This window comes from Sus scrofa, chromosome 14 (assembly GCF_000003025.6).
Source record: "Sus scrofa isolate TJ Tabasco breed Duroc chromosome 14, Sscrofa11.1, whole genome shotgun sequence".
Classification (NCBI taxonomy): Eukaryota; Metazoa; Chordata; class Mammalia; order Artiodactyla; family Suidae; genus Sus; species Sus scrofa.
In genome coordinates, this window is record NC_010456.5 from 1,056,953 (window position 1) to 1,079,472 (window position 22,520).

The window sequence follows — 22,520 nt, forward strand, 5'->3', positions numbered from 1 at the left end:
TCCCTCCAGGGTAAGACCATGTTTTGGGGAAAACCACCATCTATATAACATGTGCTATGCATGTGTATGTGTGTACACACAGAAGACATGAGAAACACAGCGGGCAATGGCCTGTATGCTGGGCACAAGGAGGCAGCTTTCACCCTTTGCTTCTTCACTTTCAAAACAATAAAAATGCTATTAAAATAAAGGAAAAGTTAGTCAGCATATCTGACTTCCTGTTCACACTAAAGATTCAACGGGTATTTCTGTAGAAACGCTACTTAAAAGAAAAGGTCCCACCGGCAGAGATAAAAACTCACATAGAAAGATAGAAGGCCCTTTCCTGTTTCCCCTCTGAGTCAATGCAAAATTATTTTACAAAGCAGCAAGTTTCCACCACACTCTCCTTGCTATATAACTTCCCACGAATGCAGAGAGCAGCCACAGTTTCCATTTTCCTGCTGATAAAGCCTCTCTTGAACTATATCCTGGAGAAGGTGAATGCCAGCCCCAAACCCTGCGCACCCGGCCACCAGCCTCAGGCCCCGCCCCACCAGGGCGACCCGTCTCCTCCCAGCCCCACACAGTGCTTCTACTGCCTTCTGGGCTGTGACAGCAGGTTGCAAAAAACGTCCACCCAGAGCCTATTGATGTGACAGTTTGGGCAAAGGGTCTTTGCAGATGTGATTGAGATCATGGAGTTAAGGAGTTCCCGTTGGGGCGCAGTGGAAACAAATCCGACTAGCATCCATGAGGATGCAGGTTCAATCCCTGACCTTGCTCAGTGGGTTAAGGATCCAGTGTTGCCGTGAGCTATGGCGTAGGTCATAGACGCGGCTCGGATCCCATGTTGCTGTTAGGTTGGCAGCTGTAGCTCCGATTCAACCCCTAGACCTGGGAACTTCCATATGCCATGGGTATGCCCCCCCCCCAAAAAATCACAGAGTTAAGATCATCCTGGGTCCCCTGAGTGGGCCCTTGAGCCCTTGACAAAGGTCCTCACAAGAGTCACAAGGAAGAAAGACACAGGGACAAAGGCCATGTGAAGACAGAGGCAGAGGCTGGAGTTAGGTGGCCACAAGCTAAGGGACACCTGGAACCAATAGAAGCTGGAGGAGGCAGGAAGGGTCCTGCCCCAGAGCCTTCAGAGGAGCCTGGCCCTGGCAACACCTTGATTTTGGCCTCCAGAATCTGGGGAGGGTAAATTTCTGTCATCTAAGCCACCCAATTTGCTATGGCGGCCCTGGGCAATGTGCGTGCACACTGGGAATCTACAAGGTATAAGCGGGTTTCCTGGGAAGGCAGACGCCTCCCTGCTACACAGACCATCAAAAAGTATAGACAAAACTGAAGTAATTACCATTATTGCACCTGTTATGGTTCACATTCCCCCTCCCACCCAGCAGCTGTATCCAGGGCCACCCCTACCCTCCCCAAGGCCCTGCCCCCTCCCTGAGGAGCCACCGCTCTGTTCCAGCCACCAATGCAGTGTAACAAACCACCATGGACTTGGCAGTCTGAGACACTGCCCCATGCTGACGGCTCTGTGGGCCGGGAGTCCTAGTGGGCCCCAGCACGGACACGTGCTTCTGCTCCATCTGAAGCCCCGCTACAGTCCTCCCTACGGCCAAGGTCTGCAATCACTGGAAGCCACTCCCTCACACATCGGGGCCCTGGCAAGGAAAGTGCAGAGACCAGGACTGCCCACTGCAGTCCCAGTGCCAGGTGGGCTCCGGGTAGCTCGGCTTCCTGACAGCATGATGGCCACAGAGCCATCAGCCCCTTACCTGGCATCTCAGGCTTCCAAGATCCAACCAGTCACGAGGCCACCCACAGGGAAGGCAGACAGCGCACACCAGTGCCAATGGATTTACAGTCTCACCTTTTACTCAAACTGCCTTAGCTTTTCTCCCCACTTGGCTTTGGCTGTTTCCCTGCTGCTCCTGAATTCCTATTCAGCATCCCTGACTCCAAGACTCAAGTCTGTCCTTGTTGGTCAACACCCACCGCGAGGTTCCCTCCCTGAAGTCCAGCATTCCCCGTCAACGCCCCGTGCACTGTCATCCAGCTGGAAATGCCACATTCTGTCCGCTCCCCTTCCACGTCTGTATCCCCCACTGCACACACGGTGCCCGGGACCTGTTGAGCACATCACCTGCTCGTTGAAGGAGTAACCAGTAGCACAGCTGAGTGACGAGGCACGATGCAGCGGGACAGAACAGCAGAGCAACGAAGCATATAATGACTAGGGAGGTTTCCACCCAGCCTTGCTGGGCCTGCCAGGTGGAGAGGGGCAGAGGACAGGAGGGAGCAGGATGCAGCTGGAGAGACCCCAAGGGGCTAGACGGCAGCAGGGATGGGGAAGGAGGCCTAGGGCCCTTCCCAGAGGGCAGCTCCTTGTGAGGGAGAGGCCTGGAGCAGGTTGAGGACAGGAGTGCCAATGAGCGAGGTGCAGGAGCCCCGTTACAGATGGAGGCAAGCTGTCTGCCCTGGGAAACGCAGCAATAAGCCATTGAGGCTTCCCACTGTCTTGAATGGAGGAAAAAGGGACAAGAATGTTCACCAGCCACATTCGTAATGGCCCAAGCCAGAAACCAAGCCGACAGCACAGCAGGCACAGGAACTGTGGTGCACGTCCCTGACAGAAGGCTAGAGAGGGAAGAGGCCCCAGGCGTGCAGCAGGGCCTGAGGCCACTCCCTGGAACTCAGGGACATCTACAGTGCACTGCGGAGTCAACATGTGTGCGCGGCCAAAAGCCAGAGTGCACCTCTGGGCGATTGGTGGGGATGTGGTACCCTAGGGGAGGAGTGCCTGGAAGGCCCTGGGTGCCACACGGTTGGACTCCACTTGTCAGCAAAGCCAGGTCACAAGTGCATCACTGTAAAGTCTGCAAATATCTCACCAAAAGCAAGGCAAATGGGAAGATGGAAATAGAGAAGCAGAGGCAGGCCCGATGGTTCTGCTGTTGCTGCTGCTGTTTTGTGGGAGACCGTCCCCTGCATTTCAAAATGGAAAAGGAAGGACTTTCCATCATGGCTCAATGATTAACGAATCCGACTAGGAACCATGAGGTTGCGGGTTCAATCCCTGGCCTTGCTCAGTGGGTTAAGGATCTGGTGTTGCCGTGAGCTGTGGTGTAGGTTGCAGATGCGGCTTGGATCCCGCGTTGCTATGGCTCTGGTGTAGGGCAGCAGCTACAGCTCCGATTTGACCTCTAACCTGGGAACCTCCATATGTGGCAGGAGCATCCCAAGAAATGGCAAAAAAAAAAAAAAAAAAAGACAAAATGGAAAAGGAAGAGGCCACACTGGATGGGTGAGGGAACCCACTGACAGGCAGACAGCAGTGGGTGGCCAAGGGAAGAGGCTGGCCAGCAGCCAAGTGGCCTCTCCCAGGTGAGACTTGTCCCCCCCGAGCTCCCAAGACCCCAGCATTTAGAGGGTGTATGCTACTGTCCCTCAGCTGCTGCTATTTAGGGCTGCTCTCTTGGAGAGAAGGTGCCCCATGACAGGAAGGCCGGTTCAGGGCCACATGCCAGGCAGACGACAACAGTGATACCACAGCTCTGAGAGCACATTTCCTGCCACGAGACCCATCCCCCTTCACCCATTCAGCTCTGAGCTGATGGGCATCACTCTGTCAAGGTGTAAAGAGAAGCACAGGCCAGGCTTGTACACACACCCCCCTGCTCTAGCTCTTCCAGGAAACACCCAGCCGTTCTCAGCCCCTGCAGCTCATGGCCACTGCCAAGTTTATGAACATGACTCTGAGTAGCAAAAATCTGGCCACTGCTCCCTGAGCCCCTGGGGAGCGGTCTGGGAGGCTGACACCCGATGTGGTTAACGAAAGGGGCTGTGTTTAGGAGAAGTGCCTTTCTGTCTTTAGGGACTGCAAGATAAATGCTGGGAAAGGCTTGAAACTAGCCCGGGCACAAGATGTCTCAGCACACATCTGGACATCTCAGCAGACATCAGGAGAGGGCTGGTGAGCGCAGGAACTGCCTCCTTCCCAAAGAAGAGGGTGAGGGGCTGGTGTGTCCTGTCTCACTTGTTTTGGAAGCAGATACCTGTACCTTCTGCGCACTGTTAAGTGGTGCTCTCTTCCCAGGACGGAAAAGCCCGCACCCACTGGCTCAGGGGACCACAGAGCCATCGCTGCAGACCAGCCAGGACCTGCCTCTCCCGAGGGCCCGCTCTCCAGGCCCTCAGCACAGGGCGTCTAGTCTAAAACCCTCTGGGATTTGCAGGGAAAACTAAGCCCTGCTCCCTTGGTGGTCTTGTCCATCAAGTGGGAGGGGACATAAACATAACGGGGGGGGGGGGGGGGGCTGCTTCCAGGGAGGCCCGAGGGAGCCCACATTTGAAACCCAAGCCACTCCCTCAGGTTTCAAAGACTTGCCACTTCCACAGCTCAGGGGCTCTGCTCTGACCCAGGTTCCTGGCCCCCATGTGTGGCCACTGAGCATGCAGTCCCAAGGCAGCTGTTGGGAGAGGGGGGTTGCCCACAGTACAGCCCCTCTGCTCCAGGCTCCAACCTGTCCTTAGCCCCAGACTCAGAAAGGATGCAGAAGCCAGAGCCAAAGTTGCCCACGTGGAAAATAAAATGACAATACTTAGCCTGCACATATTTGTGAGGGTTTTTTTTTTTGTTTTTCTTTTTAGGGCCATAGGTATAGCATACAGAAGCACCCAGGCTAGGGGTTGAATCAAAACTGCAGCTGCTAGCCTACACCAGAGCCACAGCAACACCAGATCTGAGTTGTATCTGTGACCTACACCACTGCGTGCAGCAACACCGGATCCTTATCCCACTGGGCAGCATATGGAGGTTCCCAAACTAGAGGTCTAATTGGAGCCACAGCCGCCGGCCTACGCCAGAGCCACAGAAACTCGGGATTGGAGCCAAGTCTTTGACCTACACCACAGCTCACAGGAACACCAGATCTTTAACTCACTGAGCGAGGCCAGGGATCAAACCCGCAACCTCATGGTTCCTAGTCAGATTTGTTAACCACTGAGCCACGACGGGAACTCCACTCCTGCACATATTTAATGCCAAAATGTTAAAATGTCCAAGAAATTACAACATAAGGCCAGATGACAAAAAGGGTTTTTTTCAACCTTGGGGTGGGTGCAAAGACAGTTTTTCATAAAATGCATTATATGTAGTTAGGAGATGAGTGCTTTAAGATTTTAGTGTGTGTCCGTGTGTGCACGTGTGTGTACGCACACACACATATACACGTTTGCAGCCTCAGAGTATAAAATGCACGTCTTACTATGAGTCACCCTTGGAGTCTGAAAGCAGACAGGCTCCTTGACTGCCATGAAATTTTAATATTCTAATAAAATGTCTTTAGCAACATCAGACAAGCACTGAGACCTCTCTGAAGCTTGGTTTTAAATTTGACACTGAATTCTGTGTGCATCCCAGTTCAAAGACTGCCAAGAAGGGATATTTCGCCTGTCACCTCATTTTATAAATCCACAGCCCTCCCTGGAACCAGCGCTGCTGACCCCACTCACAATCAGGTCAGGCCTTGCTGAGGCCATGCACACCACATACAAGGCCTCCTGGCCAACCCTCAGCCATCCGTCATAACAGGCTCTCGCTGGAGCGGGCACATAGGAGAAGTGTGGGCCCACCCCTAGTGTGGGGCTCATGGTGGCCAGGCCGCCTGAACTCAGGCAGCTTCTCTCACCCCATCTAGGGGAGGCCAGCATGGCTGGTCTATTTCCCACAGTATGTTTTCCATCTAAAAGCACAACAGGAGTTCCCATCGTGGTGCAGCGGAAATGTATCCGACTGTGAACCATGAGGTTGGGGGTTCGACCCCTGGCCTCACTCAGTGGGTTAAGGATCCGGCATTGCCATGAGCTGTGATATAGGTCACAGACAAGGCTCAGACCCAGCGATGCTGTGGCTGTGGTGTAGGCTGGCAGCTGTAGCTCCAAATCGACCCATAGCCTGCGAACCTCCATATGCCATGGGTGTGGCCCTAAAAAAGACAAAAAATAAATAAATAAATACATGTACAACAAACAGAACTCCCACCTGCTTTTTATTTTATTTTTTATTTTTTTTGTCTTTTGCTATTCCTTGGGCCGCTCCTGTAGCATATGGAGGTTCCCAGGCTAGGGGTCGAATCGGAGCTGTAACCACCGGCCTACGCCAGAGCCACAGCAACGCGGGATCCGAGCCGCGTCTGCAACCTACTCCACAGCTCACGGCAACGCCGGATCGTTAACCCACTGAGCAAGGGCAGGGACCGAACCCGCAACCTCATGGTTCCTAGTCGGATTCGTTAACCACTGTGCCACGACAGGAACTCCCCCAACTGCTTTTTAAACAAGGCATGTATAACAAGTCTAAGAAAAGTGTGTCAGACTCTCAAGGCATACAGAGTGTGTGTGTGTGTGTGTGTGTGTGTGTGTGTGTGTGTGTGTGAGAGAGAGAGAGAGAGAGAGAGAGAGAGAGAGAGAGAGAGATGATCTAAAACTGTGTTTTTCCATTTTTCTTTGTATTTTTTATGATTTCCATAACGAGTATTGCAGCAATTGGAGACCTGTAGACAAGCATCAGCAAGAAAACAGAAGCCAAGTCATCTGCTAACCACGTGACCACCATTCTGGACACTGCCTAGTCCTTTCCAGGCAAAGTATAGGTACAGCTTTTCTGACTGGCTCTTAGCCATCAAATTAGACATATTTTACACTATTATTTTTAAAGATTAGCTAGCCTAACTATCTCCTCATCTCTGACCATCTGTCAGTGGGGTGCAGCCACTGGGTTTTCCGTTTATCAACACCATACACCCTTTCTAATAAATGCCTCTTTACACCCACGATTCTTTTTTTTTTTTTTGTCTTTTTTTGTTGTTGTTGTTATTGTTGTTGTTGTTGTTGTTGCTATTTCTTGGGCCGCTCCCGCGGCATATGGAGGTTCCCAGGCTAGGGGTTGAATCGGAGCTGTAGCCACCGGCCTACGCCAGAGCCACAGCAACTCGGGATCCGAGCCGCGTCTGCAACCTACACCACAGCTCACGGCAACGCCGGATCGTTTAACCCACTGAGCAAGGGCAGGGACTGAATCCGCAACCTCATGGTTCCTAGTCGGATTCGTTAACCACTGCGCCACGATGGGAACTCCTACATCCACGATTCTTTAGGGTAAATTTCTAGACGCTGAACTGCAATGGCTGAGGAATACACGTTTTAAAAAATATATATTTTTGGTCTTTTTAGGGCCACACCCATGACATATGGAAGTTCCCAGGCTAGGGGTCGAACTGGAGCTGCAGCTGCCAGCCTATGCCACAGCCACAGCCACACCAGATCTGAGCCGCATCTGCGGCCTACACCACAGCTCACGGCAATGCCGGATCCTTAACCCACTGAGGCGAGGGATCAAACCTGCGTCCTCATGGATACTAGTTGGGTTTGTTATCACTGAACCACCACGGGAACTCCCATTTAAAAAAATTTTAATACACCTCGACCAACGGCCACCCCTCGGTGTGTGCGTTAAAGGCTGTGGATGGTAAAGGCACCTTCCTGCAGGCTTCAAGTCACGGCACCCAGGCTCACATCTTCACCCCAACACTTCTTGGCTAGGAGACTCTGTGAATAAATTTCTTATTCTCTCTGTTATCAATATCCTCACCTGTAAGAGAGAGAACTATTACAGTCTGATAGGGCTGTGGTCAGGATTCCATGAAACAGACAGGGAAGGTCTCTGGCCAGTCCTTTACAATGAGGTTACCACAAGTGCTGCTATGTCACTTTTTTTAGTATAATGATTTTTATTTTTTCCATTATAGCTGGTTCACAGTGTTCTCTCAATTTTCTACTGTATAGCATGGTGATCCAGTTACACATACATGTACACATTCTTTTTTCTCACATTACCATGCTCCATCATAAGTGACTAGATACAGTTCCCAGTGCTGCACAGCAGGATATCATTGCTAATCCATTCCAAAGGCAATAGTCTGCACCTATTAACCCTAAGCTCCCCATCCACCCACTCCCTCCCCCTCCCCCTTGGCAACCACAAGTCTGTTCTCCAAGTTCATGATTTTCTTCTCTGTGGAAAGGCTCATCTGTGCCATATATTAGATTCCAGATACAAGTGATATCATATGGTATTTGTCTTTCTCTTTCTGACTTACTTCACTCAGTATGAGAGTCTCTAGTTCCATCCAGGTTGCTGCAAAGCTATGTCACTTTTTCTCCTAACAGCCTCCCTATCTCCATCCCTGCTTTTCCAACTCATAAATCAGATGTGCCAGAGTCACCCCTAACCATGGATCTGACCACATCAGTGGCTGCTCAAACACCTGCACATGTAGCAGAATGAAAGAAGCTGGACTAGGAGTTCCCGTCGTGGCTCAGCACAAGTAAACCCGACTAGCATCCATGAGGTCGCAGGTTCGATTCCTGGCCTCCCTCAGTGGGTTAAGGATCCGGTGTAGCCGTGAGCTGTGGTATAAGCTGCAGATGCAGCTTGGGTCCAGCACTGCCCAATTCAATTGCATCTCCAATTCAACCCCTAGCCTGGGAATTTCCATATGCTGAGGGTGCAGCCCTAAAAAGACAAAAAAAAAAAAAAAAAAAAAAGGCAGGACTACAAGGCTGCACACTGCAGGATTCTACTTATATAACATTATAACATTCTAGAAGTCTATGAGGATAGAAAATATATCCAGGGGTGCTGGGGGTGGGTGGGGTTGGGAAGGACAACTACAGAGGGACACAAGAAAATCTGTGGAGTTACGGAAATTTTCCAGATCTTGATTTGGTGGGGGCTGCATGACCATGTTCCCAAACTCACAGAATAGGACATTAGCATGGGTGAATTTTGCGGAACATATATCATATCTCAGTAAAGCTCACTTAAAAGCAAACAGGAGTTCCCCGATGGCCTAGTGGGCTAAGGATCCAGCATTGTCACCGCTGTGGCATGGCACTGCCTGGCTCCGGAACTTCCTCATGCCAGTTGTGGCCAAAAGACTGCTTTAACAATCAGCATAAAAATGAGCACATACATCAGAAAAAAATGCACTAAAGTCCATAAAAATATTAAAACAAACAAACAACAACCCTGCAGAGAAGGAAGTCTAAGCCATGGGGTCAGGCACACCAGGCCTGGTTGCCTAGTCAGGAGCTGTCCTCTGGTTTCTCGCTCACTAAATGTCCTTCACACCTGCAGGCCCCAGAAGGGCCCCCAGCAAACCCAAAGTCCCCACCCAGGCCTCTGGCCTGGTGTTCTCCAGACAGACCCTGTGTTCAGAATCCAGACCCCACATCCTCCTCTGCTCCCTCACATGTACCTTCTCCCCTTTCTGGAAGAACCTCCCGGACGGCCAGTAAGAAAAGACTAATCCCTCCTTCCTCTACAGCAAACATTCTCAACTCTGGCTGCACAAGAATTACCTGAGCAACTGTTACAACCACAGATCCACACCCTCCCTCCCATCTTCAGAGATTCTGATGTAACTGGGCGGGTGTGGGGTTGTTCTGCTTCATTTTTTTGATGAACGCCAGGCTCAGAAATGAAAGACGGAAGAGTGTGCAAATCCAGGGATATTAAAGGGATAAATAACAAAGGAAGATTATAAACAACTTTATGCCAACAACTTTGACAACTTTGGTGAAATGGGTAGATTCCTTGAAACACACAAATCACCAGGACTGACGGACTCAAGAAGAAGCAGTCTTAGTAGCACTATGTCAAAAAACTGACTTCCTAACTAAAAGCCTCCCCATAAGGAAAATTCAGGATAGCTTCACTAACAAATTCTATCAAATGTTTAAGAAAGAAACAATGACAATTCTAGACAAACTCTTAAAATAAGAGTTAAAATAATAAACTCTTAAAATAATAAATGAAGAAGGAATACTTCCCGATTCACTGAGTGGGGCCAACATTGCCCTGATACAGAAACCAGATCGAGACATTACAGTAAAAGAATATTCCTCATGAATCTCATTATAAATATCCTTAACAAAATTGTAGCAAAATGAATCCAGCAATACATAAAAAGGATAATACAGCATGACTGACTGGGGTTTGTGCCCAGAATGCAAGGTTGTTTAATATTCAAAAATTAACCAATTAACCAATTCAAAAATTCACCATCTATATCCAGAAAGTGGGGGAAATCATATGATTTTTCTCAACAGATACAGAAAAAAACATGACACAGTTCAATATCCACTCAGGATAAATGCAAACTAGAAAACTTCCTCAACCTCAACAAAAAGGCATCTTTGATCTTCACCAAACATCATATTTAATGAAAGACATTAAGTTCTTCTTCTTAAAACTGCAAACAGGTAAGAATGTCCACTGGCACCACTTCTGTTAAACACTACATGGAATAGACAGTATAATAAAAGAAAAAGAAACAAAAAGCATTTTAATTAGAAAGACAGAGGTAGGGAGTAGCTCCCTTCATGGCTCAGTGGTTAACAAACCCAACTAGCACACCATAAGGACACAGGTTCGATCCCTGGCCTTGCTCAGTGGGTTAAGGATCCAGCATTGCCGTGAGCTATGGTGTAGGTCGCAGACGCAGCTTAGATCCAGTGTTGCTATGTCTGTGGCATAAGCCGATGGCTACAGCTCTGATTAGACCCCTAGCCTGGGAACCTCCATATGCTGCAGGTGCGGCCCTTGAAAAAAAAAAAAAAGAAAGACAGACAGAGGTAAAATGGCCCCTATTTATAATGGTCAGGATTATCTTTGAGCAAAAATCTTAAAGGACTACAAAAAAGCTACTCGAACAAATAATTTAGAACAGCCACAGGATAATTCAACAACATAAAAAAATCAGTTGTTTCTATACAATGCAGCAGTAAACAACTGGAAAATAAAAAAATTAAAAATTAATTTATAACATCCAAAACCACAAAATACCTATAAATAAATTTGATAAAACTCATATAAGACTTACACTGACTGCTACAAATCACCGCTAAGAGACATGAAGGAAGGTGAGTACAAACCGGGAGACAGATCACTAGCCGAGAGGCTCACTGCTGTTAAAATGTCAATATTCCCCAAGCTGGTCTAAGGAGTTAATGCAGTCCCAGTCAAAATCCAAGCGGGCTTTTTCGCAGAAACTGGCAAACTGATTTTCAATTTACCTGGAAACGCAAAGGATCTAAACTAGACAACCTAATTTTGAAAGCAAAGTACACTTGGAAGGCTCACCACCTGGCTTCAAGAATCACTGTAAAGCAACAGACATGAAGGCAGCATGGTTTTAGGGCCAGTGGTGAATAGGCCATAACAGACCAGAACTGAGTCCTGCAACAAAGCCACACAGATATTTGCAATTACTTTGCAAACATGATGCCAATAATTCAATGGAGAAAGGACAGTTTCTTTAACAAATGTTGCTGGAACAACTGGGTATCCACATTAAATAGTTAGCTCCTTCCAGTGGAAAGGCAACTCAAACTGGATAAGAGATCTAAACACAAATGCAAAACCATAATGTCTTCAGAAGAAAAAACAGGAGAAAATCGGACTTAACACTAAAAGTATGTGCCCTTCGAGAGATATATTAATAAGCCCCAGACCGGAAGAAAATACTTGTAATATCTCACAAAGAACTTGAATCCAGAAGACGTAAAGAACTCTCAGAACTCAAAAAGACAAACAGCCCAATTAAAAAGCTGGCAGCTTTGAACAAAAAGTTAAAAGAATATATACAAATAGCTAATAAGTACAGGAAAAGATACTCAACTAGAACATCTATAATCCAGCATGAAGACACCCACTAGAACAGCTAAAATTAAAAAGACTGACGACGGCAAGTGCTGGCAAGGATGTGAAATAACCGTGCGCCCACATCAGCAGCACCGATGTAAAATGACACAACCGCTTTGGAAAACAGTTCGCCAGTTTCTCATACAGATACACCTACCAGGCAAACCCACCACTCCGCCGGTTAAGTAGCTGCCCAAGAGAAATGAAAACACAGGTCCGCACACAGACTTGCCTACAAATAAGTATAGCATTTCGTATCCTTTTCTCACAGGTGGTAAAACACACATAACAAAATTTACCGTGTTAACCATTTTAAAAGGTACAATTCAGGGACAATGAATGTGTTCATAATGCTATGCAACCAATACCACCCTCTAGTTCCAGGATATTTTCATCACCTCCAAAGGAAATCCTACATATATTAAGCGGTCATTTCCATTCTCCCTTCCCTCAAGCCCTGGCCACAACTCACCTGCTCTCTGTCTCTGTAGATTTGCCTGTTCTGGACATTTCCTATAAATGGAATCATACAATATGTGCACTTTGATGTCCATTTTCTCTTAGCATAATGTTTTCAAGGGTCAACCGTGTTGTAACATCAGTACTGCCTTTTTTTTTTCCCCCTCGGCTTTTCAGGGGCCACACCTGGGACACACGGAAGTTCCTGCTAGGGGTCGAATCGGAGCTACAGTTGCTGGCCCACACCACAGCCACAGCACCACCAGATGCAAGCCTCATCTGTGACCGACACCACAGATCACAGCAAAGCTGGATCCTTAACCACTGAGCGAACCCACATCCTCAGGGATCCTAGTCAGGTTCGTTAACCACTGAGCCATGAAGGGAACTCACAGTACTGCCTTCTTTTATGGCTAAGTAATATTCCATTGTCTGAATGGACCACATTCATTTACTCATGCATCCACTGACAGGCACTCGTGTTGTTTCCCAAATTGTGAACAGCGCTGCTATGAACAGCTGTGTACAAGTTTTTGTTTAAATATCTGTTTTCAACTCTTTTGGTCATTTACCCAGGAGTAGAACGGCTGGGTTACAGGATAGTTCTATGTTTAACTTCTGGAGGAATCTCGAAATCGTTTTCCCAAGTTGCTACACCATTTTACATTTTCCAAGCACTTTTATGAAATTTACAATTTTTCCATATGCTCACCAACACTATTATTTTCCTTTTTTTTTTTTTTTTTTTGATAAAAGCCATTTGGAGGGGGAAGTGCTATCTCACTGCAGTTTTGATTTGCACTTCCCTAGTGACTGATGACGCTAAGCATCTTTTTATGTGCTTATTTGTCATCTGTCTTCACTGGAGATATGTTGGCTCTTGTTTTAACTGGTTGTTTTTCCTTTTGTGTTGAGTTGTAGCTCACAGCCCTTTTATTCACAATAACCTGAATAGGAAGCAATCCAAACAGCCGCTGACAGGTGAATGAATCAATAAAGCATGGTACACCCACACAATGAACGAGGACTCAGCAGCTAAGACACGAAGTACTGATACATATACCTAAGAATCTCAAAAACGTGGAGTTCCCGTTGTGGCTCAGTGGGTTAAGAACCCAACTAGTATCCATGAGGACACAGGTTCGATCCCTGGCCTCGCTCAGTGGGTTAAGGATCAGGATCTGGCGTTGCCGTGAGCTGTGGTATAAGCTGCAGACTCGGCTCAGACCCCATGGCTGTGGTGTAGGCTGGCAGCTGGAGCTCTGATTCAACCCCTAGTCTGGGAACTTCCAAATGCCTCAAATTCGGCCCCCCCAAAAAAGAAGCATCTCAAAAACCTGTCAAGGGAAAGATGCTAGACAGTCTACAATACATGCTTCCATTCTGAAACTCTTGAAGAAACAAATCTCATCTTAGAATAATCGAATCTAGGCAGGTCAGTGATTGTCTGGGTGGAGGCCAACAGGGAACTGGGGGAGGGCTCGCAGGCCAAACAATCTCAGCTGCAAATGCTCAACTCTGTTCAAACAGCCCCACGGCGGCCAGGGATGCTGGGTGTGTGAAGGGGTGTGCCATGCCTGACCTGCAGGCCAGAGGGCATCCACTCCTGGCCTCCATCATGATTATGGTGGCAGCTGCATAACTGTCTACACTTGCCAAAACTCACTGAACAGAGGGCTTAAAACTGTACCTTTTATTGCATGTAAATTATACCTCAATAACTTGGTTAAGGAAACATTGTTTCTACAGACACCCTGCAGTCTACTGTGCATCCAGGGTGAGACCCACAGCCCTGCCTCTGCCCTCCTGACTGCCCCCCAAAGCGCACCCCCCGACACCTAGGGCAGGCCGTGCTTAGCCTAGCCTTGGGCAGCCTTTTAAAACCCAGAGCTTCTGATTCAGGGCGCTTAAGGTGGAGGTGAAAACCTGCGCCTGTGCTAAATTTGGGGCTGCGATGCTGTTGGCATAGGGATGGACTCGCTCTCTCATTCACATGGCGTCCAGTGGAAGGGGAGTCAAGACGGTGCTACAGACAACACATGGGCCTGTGTGGAGGAAGTGCCAGGCGAGCGTGAGGACGGAGATGCTCACATTACGGCTGCGAGGACATGGCCCTATTTTCAGCCTATGTTCAGTTCTGGCCAGGCCCACCAGGCATGGGGACCTGGGCCCCTTCGCCCTTCCCGTGCCCCACACAGCTGTCCCCAGCCACGAGGGCAACCCCTGCCCGCCCAGGATCCGTGCAAACTCAGCTCCCCAGGCCTCCTGAGCAAACCACCCATGAGCATTCTATGGACCCTGGGCCCCTATCACCATGCTCAGGGGGCTCTGCTGTCGTGGCAAGCTCCTATAACCACTCTCCCTCACCCAGCTCCTCTCCTGCCTGCAGGGCCAAGCAGAGGGGCACGTATGCTATAGGCCACTGAAAACCAGCCTCCGCCCATCTGCCCCTGCTGCTCTTTTTTTTTTTGTCTTTTTGTCTTTTGTTGTTGTTGTTGTTGCTATTTCTTGGGCTGCTCCCGCGGCATATGGAGGTTCCCAGGCTAGGGGTTGAATCGGAGCTGTAGCCACCGGCCTACGCCAGAGCCACAGCAACGCAGGATCCGAGCCGCGTCTGCAACCTACACCACAGCTCAAGGCAACGCCGGATCGTTAACCCACTGAGCAAGGGCAGGGATCCAACCCGCAACCTCATGGTTCCTAGTCGGATTCGTTAACCACTGCGCCACGACGGGAACTCCCCCTGCTGCTCTTGATCCATGGAGGACATGAGCAAGGGCTCCCACCCCTGGTCCTTCCTCTCACCCTCCTCTGTCCTTCCCTTCAGCACAGAAACCTGCAGCATAACCCCATCAGCTCCCCTATTTCTCAGCTTCCCTTCACAGCAAAAAAAAGTTGCCGACTCTTGTGGTCTCTTGGCCCCCCACTACCCCATACTTCTCATCAGGACACTGACACCCTCCATGCTGCTGAGGTCCATTCTCCAAGGTCAATTCTCAGTTCTTACATCACTGGAGCCCTCAGCTGGGCAGCCCTTCCTCCTCCTGCCTGTTCTGCCCGTGACCCAGGATGCCCCAGACACCCCAGCTTCCTCCTGCCCGATGGCACTCCTTGGTTCCTTTGCCTTGGACCTCTCTCCTCCATCTGTTCCACTCCCCTGCCACCTCCTGCTGATGCACAGCTTTAAAAGTATCACCTGGGTGCCAGAAAGAGCCAGATGGACTGCCTGGGCCCAGGCCACACCCCAAACTCCAGCCTCACTTGCCTGATGAGCCCCTTACCACCTGCACCTGCACAGCAATGAAGCTCATTGGTACTCTCTGGAGAGCTCGCCAGCCTCCCGAACTGCCCACAACTGCTCTGCCCACAGACAGCCCACCTCAGGTGGATGCCCACTCCATCCCTCAGATGGCCTAAGCCAAGAATCTCGGGGTCCCCTTGGACTCCTCTACTGCTCCAGCCATGCACCCGGCTCCACCTCCACCACACACCCAGCATCCAAAACCGGCAGGGGGCCGCCCCTCTGCTCTGGCCACACCCGCCCTCTGACCTCTGCTGAAGTGTGCCCGGATGTCCCCCGGCCCCTGCCTCCCCATCATTCCTCACTTCATCCACCAGCCACCTGATTTCAAATCTCAAACACCCCCCAACTGTTGACTCACTTGAGCACCTGGGAGCACCCTGGGAGCTCCCGAGCACCCACGCTTTCTCCATAGCACTATGGCCCCAATATGGGACATATTCTTTTTTTTTTCTTTCTTTTTTTTAGGGCTGCGCCTGGAGCATACGGAAGTTTCCAGGCTAAAGGTCGAGCCAGAGCCTCAGCTGCTGGCCACGGCCATAGCCATAGCCACAGCAAGGCCAGATCCAAGCCGCATCTGCTACCTACACTGAAGCTTGCAGCAACGCTGGATCCTTAACGCACTGAGTGAAGCCAGGGATTGATTCCACATCCTCACAGATACTAGTCCAGTTCATTACTCCTGAGCCACCACAGAATCTCCCCGGGACACATTCTGATGTATTTCCTCTCCTTAGACCTCCATCACCCTCTACTTGATGGTAAGCACCAAGTTGGCAGGGCCTTCTGTGTCTTGGTTTTTTGCTGTAATTGAAGTTCAATAAACACCTGCTGGGGGAAGTGGTGCGTGTCCATGAAGTTGACAAATCCGCAAGTTGGAAGAGGCCTTGAAGGCATCTAATTCCTTTACCTCAAGAAACACGGATGCTGGGACCTCGCCTACAAAGGACCCAGACCTCCTCTGTTACCCAAATGCCTGGACAATGCAGCTTATCTCTGAATGGAAAATTGGCCCTGCGCTTACGCCCTTTCTGATGGCAGGCGGCTCACAGCCAGGCTCGGAGCAGATTCCTGGCCCAGAGCAGGTCCACCTTGCCGCTGGCCCAGCTGTGCCCTTCCACAGCCACAGGAAACACGAGTAAACAGCAAACAAAACTCCCAAACACATGAGGAGAACAAAGTAGGGTCCAGCTGAGGCCCTCATTCAGGGCAGGCCCCCCGGGAACACTGGGTCTTTGCAAACAACATCAAAACACATGTCAGGACCAAACAACACCCAAATGCTAGATCAAAGCGGATTGTATTCTGGTGCTTAAGCGACTCAAATTTCTTGCAATAGGACAGGAAGACAGGAAAAGAAAAAACAACCCTAGCCTTCCAGGCAACTTATACTTTTTGATTTTGTGGACTGAGCGTTTTTTATGCTTTTGTGTTGGTTTCGATTAAAGTTACTTAATATATCCTCCACTCAATGAAAAAAACAGCAACTACTAAAAATGGGAGGAACAGCCCCACAGCAGCAGGCCATTCAAGCGGCAGTGGAAATCCACCCACCAAGGCCCTGGACCGTCTTCACTTTTGTTTGTGGGCCAAGCCCCATGGAAGGGAATGTGCTTCTCCACTTAAACAAGGGTCTGAGCGGAGGGCTTTCTCCATCCCAAGGCCCCAGCCCAGACCGGTGCCTTGGCTTACTGCCCCCTTAAGGGATGATGTTTCTGTTTAATTTTCAGGGTTTGGGTCTTGGCCCCCCTACTGCCGAGGTCAGGGCACTGATGGCTCTTTTTCATGGCCCACAGAGCACATGCTCACAGCATCAGTGACTGTTGATTCATTAAGGGCCTCATTTAAGCCACATCATCCATTCTTAAGTCACGTAGGAACATGAATTCCTACAAATCACATCCATTTAAAATACATTTGAATTTAGCTATAAATTTAATATCTAAAATAGGATATTCTATTCCTTAGTGGAGACACCTTCTTTAAAATTAATTCTATCATCACAGGAGTTCCTGTTGTGGCACAGTGAAAACAAATCCAACTAGCATCCACAAGGATGTGGGTTTGATCCTGGCCTTGTTCAGTGGGTTAAGGAGCTGGTGGTGTTGTGAGCTGTGGTGTAGGCTAGCAGCTATAGCTCCGATGCAATCCCTAGCCTGGGAGCCTCCATATGCCACAAGTATGGCCCTAAAAAGCAAAATTATATTAAATTAAATGAATTCTATCATTACAAAAATAATTTCACTGTAAAAGAAAGCAACCACACAAAAGGACGTGGGGCTAAGAGTATGGGTTCCTCTTTCTCCTCTCTCCCCTCCCCCTTCTCGACCCTCCCTCAACACACAAACACACGCACTCTCTCTCTCACACACACACACATCTTTCCCTCCCACCCTATTGCTAGCTGCACAGTCACTCCTGCTCAGCGCTGTATCCCTAGAGCCTGGAGCAGTGCCTGCCTCACTCATCCACAGCAGGCACTCCAACATCATCGGTTCAATCAGCCGTGTGTGGGTCCTTCCAGATGCTTCTTCACTTTGCCACCTACACCTGCATAAACGGAATCACTCTATACAGTCCACACTAAGGAGCAGCGTTTTCATTTAACTTGCCAGCGCTTCTTTTAAAGTACACCTCAGCCATTTCATGAAGCGAAGGATCCTGTGGACATGTTTTTTGGGGGAAATGGGATTCTTAAATTATTAACTTTTTATGATAAAGAATTTCAGAATTACAAGTGGACAGAAGAGAATAACAAACCCTCAGGTACCCTCACCCAGAGCCAACAACCATCCATCCAGGGACAATCCTGCCCCCTCTATATCCCCAGCCACCTCCCACCAGGGCTAATAGGAAACAAATCTCAAACGCTGTATCATTTCCTCTGCAAATACTCCAGCATCTACCCCTAAAAGCTAGACTGCTTTCACACATAACCATAACACTGTTATTAAGAAATATAATTGTTCCTCAAAATAATCATTCACTCAACAAATGTCCAACTGTCTCATAAATACCATAATTTTTGAAAGGAGAAATTCTTGGCTCAAATGCTGGTTGACCATATTTTGTTCAAAGCCTTCAATCCTGGGATGCTATGTACAAGCAACCGAGGGAGGGGGCATAGTCTCCACTGTCGTGGACAGCACCTGAAACTTTTACACCAAACCAGGGACTGTACCCCACTGGAGGATCACAAGGGTACACCGAGGGCAGCTGATGGGGAACAGCACTTGGGTGGCTGGAATGCCTGGCACAGGTAGGGCACCACCAGGCAAACATCCGTGCGTTCAGGAAGGGTCAGGCAGCTAGAAAGTGAGCCACTTCAAGGAATTGGGATGATCCAATTTGCTTATCCCAAAGATCACTTTAATTGGTGTGCGGAAAAGTGCCACCCCAGCTCTGGGCGAGGCCCACTCACGCTGCTTCCACCTGACTCAATTAGCAGATATTTCCTCCTAATAAATCTCCACTTCCCCACATCACTTCTGGACAGCAAGCAGGCTGCAGTAGCTGTGAGTCGAGCTGAATCTCCAGGGCAGAGAGCCTGCCTGACTGGCCCGCTCTTGGGTGACACCCTGAGACATCCCCACATGGCCACGGGCCCAAGTGGCACAGGTGGAGCTGGGGAAGCCACACCTGCCAAGGCCAGGGTGGACAGCAGTTTTTCTTCCAGCAAATTCATCTGTACATTTTTACACAGCCAGCTTCACCCCATGGCCACCCTGCATGCCTGGATGGCTGGCTGGTCCCTGCCGTCAGTCCCAGAAGAACCTGGGCGTGGGGGACTGGGAGCCCAGGGCTCCACTACCTGCACATCATCACCAAACAAATCCTTAGCATGAGGGAAGGGTCGCAGTTAACTATGGAACCATCAGGAAGCCAATGCACTTGCACAGCAGCAGAGACCTAACCCTGGCACAATGGGATGTCTGGTGTGTGTGGGGAGAAACGTAAGTCCCAACCACCAACCCAGGAGTTCTAGCTCCAGGCTCCCCACACAGGTCAAGCGGGTCAGGAGAAAGATCCTGGCCACCCTCCTGGCCGCACCCATCCCTTCTCCACCATTAGAAACAGAACCCAGAAGGAAGAGGGGGAGGCGAGGGCCTGGCCCTGCTCGGTGTGGGAGAGGCAGGCTCCCTCTAGAAGCAGAGAGGACCGCTGAGAAAACCATTGATCTGTGCAAGGCAATATTGATTCTGCTGTGTGCCGGCACCAGCGGAGGGTCCTCCCCCCTCCCTCAGAGCCAGCCATTAGCGTGCACGCCCAAGCACTGGCCTAGACATCCCTGTCTGGTGTGGGGAAGATGCTTGAGATGAAATCCGCCTTGGCTAACCCACAGGGAACGAAGCACAAGTGAATGATGTCATTAAGATCACCTCCCTGGCCCCCAGACCCACAGGACAGCTGTGTGGCATGACCTTGCACCCCACTTCTCAGTCGGGATAGATGCATCACCTGCCAGGACCCTGGGGAAAGCTGTCAGAGGACCCCGGTCCCCGATGGAGGGGTCTCTGCCAAGGTGCATTTCCCAGCAATCGCAGGGAGTCGGTCCCACTGCCATGCCAGTTAGTGGTCCTATAATACGCTGCAAGAGTGGCCCTGGGCAGAGCTGCCTCTCAGTGCTAGCAATTAGTTTCTATTTATTTGGTTTACCTGCAAATATACATACTTTTCAATCTGAAGATCTGGCCTCTTGGGGGGGTGGAGGGGACAATCCTAGTCCACTGAAATGCCCCACTGTGTCCTCACCATCCTCTCATTCCTGTAGGTTTTGTCCCTGGTGGGATCCTGTGCCTGGAGTACTCAGAGCAGGCCTGCTTTATTCCTCTTTATTCTTGCAGACTATGTGCACAGACACCAACGGTTCAAGTGACAATTGGGGCATTATCTCGACCAGAATCCTGGCCCCAGTGCTGGCTGAGGCAGCCTGTTTCTGGGACACAGTAAACACTCCCAAATAACGGCGCCCAGGCAGCCAGAAGGCAGGCCCCAGGCCTGGGGCAGATCTGAGGTGACAGGCCACCGATGTCCCTTTACCCCCCTTGGAAAGGAAACTTCCACTCGGTGGTGGCGTCAAGTGGATTTGAGTTGACTCAGAAGAGGGGGCCAGCCACTTGGCCACAGTCCCTAGGTCCCGGATGTGCTTAACATAAGGGAAGGTTTTTTAAATCAAAAGCAGAAAAACTTTGCATGGCAAACGCTCCAGAAAGCAGGGCCCTGCCCTCGAGACAACAGGCCTCATTTTCCGCTAACTGCCCATCCAAAGACTCCCCCTCAGCCAGCCACCCAATACTAAATTAAATAAACGAAGACGAGCACCAGAACCCAACTCTCCTTTCCATGTTTGCACTGGCAAAACCCCAGTGGATTCAGCCTCTTGAAGCTCACCAGGCGGCTGCAACAGGTGCAGCCGGAGCTAAAGCTGCTGATTCTCCTTGGCTGTTCTAGAACCACGCAGCCAAAACCCTAAAGGAAGCCGAGGCCTGCAGCACTCACTGCCAGGGTCCCGACCTGCCCCACCTGTCTGAGTGCACGGCTCCGGGTCCAGTGCCCGGGGCCTCGGCCTCCGCGACAGAAATAGAAGCCACGGGGCCCAGTCAGGCCCGAATGGCCCAAGTGGGGCGGGGGCCTGGCAGACAGGAGCCGTGGGCCGGGCTGAACACGCCGCCCCCGGCCCCGGCCACCGTCTGCCGCGCGCCCCGAGCCCCCGGCGCCGCTGAGCCACCTGCGCGCGCCGGGGCAGGGAGCGAGCGGAGGAGGGGAGGGGTCTTGGGGTCCAGGAAGGGGACTCCGGGAGGGTCCGGGGGTCCGCGGAGGAGTCTAAGGGCTCCCGGGCGGGGGGGGGGGGGCTCCTGGCGGGCTCTGGGGCCGTCTCGCCACCCCCGCGCACCTGCCCGGCTCGAGCCCTCCCTCCTCCACCCCCACCCCCTGGCTCTTACCTGGCTCGGCGGGTCCTGGCCGCGCGGCCCCAGCGGTGCCCGGCCCAGCGAGCGCGGGCGCAGGAATGGCGGCGGCGGCGGTGGTGGTGGCGGCGGCGGAGGCGGCCGGCTCCGAGGGGCGGCGCGGCCGGGCGGCGCGGGGATGCTGCGGCGCGCGAGGGCTCGGAGGCCGGCGCGTGAGGGAGGGCGCGGGGCGGCGCGTAGGCCCCTCCTCCGCTGCCCGCCTCCCCTTCCCGCCTCCTCTCTCCCTCCCTCTCCCCTCCCTCCACCTCCCCCGAGCCTGGAGGAGAGTCGTCCTCCTCTCCGTCCCTCCCCTTTTCCCTCCCCTTTCTTCACCTTCCTTCACTCCTCCCCTCCCTCCGCCCCTCCCGCTCCTGTCACCTCCCACCTCCTCACCTTCCCTCGGCCCTCCCCCCTCCCTCTCCTCTGCCCTCCCTCTCCTCCCCCTCCCTGCCCCAGGCCATCCCCTGCCCTGGCCAGGCCTCTGCTGGGTCCAACACAGCTTCCAATTAAGTGCCCAGTTACCCCGTCGCCTCGCCACCTGCTAATGGACCAGAGCGCCCCTTCTGGGAGCCAGATCTTACACCACCCATTCCAGCAACCCCCATCCCCCCCACCCCCACCCCCCAAATCGCCAAGGTTCCTGAAGCCCCAGGCCCTGGTACAGCTCCACTAAAAGTGTGGCCAAAACTTGTGGGCTCCCAGAACACTTGATCCTTTGCTTCTAAGCAAATCTGATTTGGATAAGAACATTCCAAACCAAGCCCCCTGCCATTTTCCCAGGGGGAGGTGGGCAGGTACTAACCTGGGTTTTGCTGCAGTCCTTCTGTTTGTCCCCGTGCCAACTGTTGGCTAAGTGTTCACCATTCTCTACACCCCTGGTGACACACGTTTATACTAACCCACAGGTTTGAGGACCTATGTGCCCTCAGAAGATGGCCCCAAACCCTTCTACCCTGGAGGGATAAGTAACTGGCCCAGGAAGGTGGCTGGCCTGGCCAGGAAGCCTGCTGAGGGGTGCTCTCTAGGGAAAGGGGGACAGTTCCTGATGAAGCAG

The 22,520-nt window shown here is 51.0% G+C and overlaps 1 protein-coding gene across 6 annotated transcripts in view; it reads right to left on the bottom strand.

The window, feature by feature from the left end:
• SEMA4D (semaphorin 4D) overlaps positions 1-21,570 on the bottom strand; it is a 121,449-nt gene extending 99,879 nt beyond the window's left edge. For 3 of the 6 annotated variants that reach the window (XM_021073817.1, XM_021073819.1, XM_021073820.1), the window contains exon 1: positions 21,464-21,570. The gene's annotated coding sequence lies outside the window, so the exon portion shown is untranslated. Of the gene's footprint in view, positions 1-20,193; positions 21,085-21,463 lie in introns of those variants that run through there. The other 3 variants (XM_021073813.1, XM_021073816.1, XM_021073815.1) reach the window with 3 other exon arrangements.